General features: G+C 45.9%; 1 protein-coding gene across 1 annotated transcript in view; it reads right to left on the bottom strand.

Annotated features, from left to right (window-relative positions):
• Positions 1-2,500, bottom strand: part of ntrk3a (neurotrophic tyrosine kinase, receptor, type 3a) — a 182,910-nt gene that overhangs the window by 80,152 nt on the left and 100,258 nt on the right. The gene's annotated exons all lie outside the window — the stretch shown is intronic.

Below are 2,500 nucleotides of genomic sequence, written 5' to 3'. Positions count from 1 at the left end.
TGAGACAAACTGCCATTGTAAGCGGGCACAATAAAAGAGGCCTTTGCTCTGGGCTGAATTAAATGCCCTGGGAACTGAGAGATGCATAGACAGCTTCATAAAAGAGACCCAAAAAATCCTCACGTTCACAGTGGGAAGAGAGCCACAGCGGAGTGAGGGTGGGATGGAGTGAGTGAGGGAGGGAAGGATGGAGGGAGGGAGAGACAGAGAGAGAGTCCAGTTTCTCATGAATTTGCAGTTCTTGACATAATCTCTTGCAGTCAATATGTATTGAATGTGGACAGAGTTATGTGTCATTGGTGTTGGACAACAGCGTTCTCTGCTAATGTAAACACAGCCGCAAAAAAACTGGCAGCTTCATGTTACGGTGTAATTGTAGCCAGTTGATGAGAGGGCTGCGGTCTAATAAAACTGACTCTAATTGCTTGCCACTTCCCGGCTGGGACTCTGTGGTGTGTGTGTGTGTGTGTGTGTGTGTGTATGTTTGTGTGAGAGAGAGAGAGAGTGTATGTGTGTGTGTGTGTGTGTCAACTGGGAAACCATTGCTACTATTTTTCTTTATTTTGACAAACAGTTGCACTATTTGCCACTTTAGGCATCATCCACTTGGATACAAATTAACCACAGAGCTTGTCACCACAGTAACAGTCCCACCAAAGGGCTATTTTCCCCGTTCCCCAGTGCAACCGTGATAGATGAAGCAAAGATTACCATCTAAAAAAAGTAAACATATTTGTACACAGCTCATTTCTGTGTGGCTCTAGGTATGGGTTAAAAAGGTTGTGATGCGAGTTTTTTTCTCTTAATTCTCTCGCAGCTGTCATGGAATAAATGGGAAACAGCCTGAAATCACCTCTTCATTTTACTGTCAGTTAGCCCGGCTAATGGACGCAGCTGCTAGCACTTTCTCTTGCCACTTCCCCAGTACACCGAGCGGCTGTTTGCATGATTTCTAATTACGTAGAATCGTAGGAGCTTAAATAGCATGCAGCTCTGAAAAGAAAAAATCAAACACATACAGTAAGACCTAACACACACACACACACACACACACACACAAACACAGCCATAGCATAGCATTGTGTATTATGGTAGTACTGTATCTGATGAACAAGGCAAGGCCAGGAAAAGATGCACACCTCAATGTTTCACACTTGCTTGCTTGTATGGCTCACACTTTTATTCCAAGTGACTTAAAGTCAATTATTACAAGGGGCAGTTTCCCTAGAGCAACACAGGGTCAGGTGCTTTCTTCAAGGGCCCAGCGGTGGCAGTCAACTGAACCCACTATGTGTCAGGCTCCTGCATGCTAGACAAGCTCCTTAGCCACTGCGCTACAACTGGCCCACTAGCACCCACACTTCACTACGGCACAGTAAGATTTACAAGGGTGTGGAGGAAGTCAAGAAGGGAGATCCAAGGTCTAACAGGAGCCAAGGAGCAGGACCGGAGCACTCAATGCTTTAACATTTTTTTATTAGTGCAAACTGACTAAGGTTTCGACGCCCATGCGTCTTCTTCAAGTCAAGAGCACCAACCAGGTTGAAGTGTTGAAATCCTCTCCAACACACACACACACACACACACACACACACACGGATGCATGCACATACTTATACACACGCATACACACACAACAAACACATGCCTTCACACAGGCACACACACACACACATTTGAAAGAAAGACACGGCCAACTCTAGAACAGTATGATCAATAACCAATAGGATGTGTGTGTGTGTGTGTGTGTGTGTGTGTGTGTGTGTGTGTGTGTGTGTGTGTGTGTGTGTGGGTGGGTGGGTGGTTGAGGTTTCCGGCGTTGCACAGCGCCCGGTGCTAGTAGCCAGGCTTCTGTTCAGGCTACTCCAGAGGTCAGCCCACATCTCATAATCAGCTTCCGTCACGCTCCGGAGGAAGCCGCAAAGCAAAGCCACCCACACCTCCATGAGCACTGCATGGGCAACCTCTACTCTGTACAGCCTCACACAGGAGGCACCCAGGGGATTCAGCAGTGTGCCAAATAGCTAGTAATGCTATTATAAGATACTGTGTGGATTGTTAAGGTTGAAAAGCTCGGCTGCATTAAAAAAATAAAGACATGTAAAAGTAAACCCAAGGGTCAAGTAGCTGGAAAAGTGTTTTTTTCGATTCTTGGAGGTTTTTTTTTAGCTTATTAAAGAGTGATACTGAGCCAATCGGTTGAGAGTAAAGCTTGTTTGATGTTTTCCTTTTCCTGATTCTTTGCCCTTTTCTGCAGCATTTCTTTTTTATCCCGAACTCTTGGTATGGTTATAATAAATGCCTCTATCTGCTACAGTACATGCATATCGAGACCACTCATTCCCTTCATCGTTTAGACGGGAGAGGTGGTCAGCCTAGATGATTGAGACGGATACGAGAGTATGACCTCCACCATCATGAAGAGCTCAAACGCACACCTTCATGGGTGAGGGCTCACAGCCACACCCATCAGAGAGGGTGGACATAAGGGCCCCCTGAG

The sequence above is a fragment of the Alosa pseudoharengus genome, unplaced genomic scaffold, assembly GCF_046254945.1.
Source record: "Alosa pseudoharengus isolate Yale_2024_CS ecotype anadromous, Long Island Sound unplaced genomic scaffold, YU_APseudo_1.1 YU_APseudo_1.1_scf_10, whole genome shotgun sequence".
NCBI lineage: Eukaryota > Metazoa > Chordata > Actinopteri > Clupeiformes > Clupeidae > Alosa > Alosa pseudoharengus.
The sequence above is the reverse complement of the archived record's forward strand: the minus strand, read 5'-3'. Positions and strand labels throughout refer to the sequence as shown.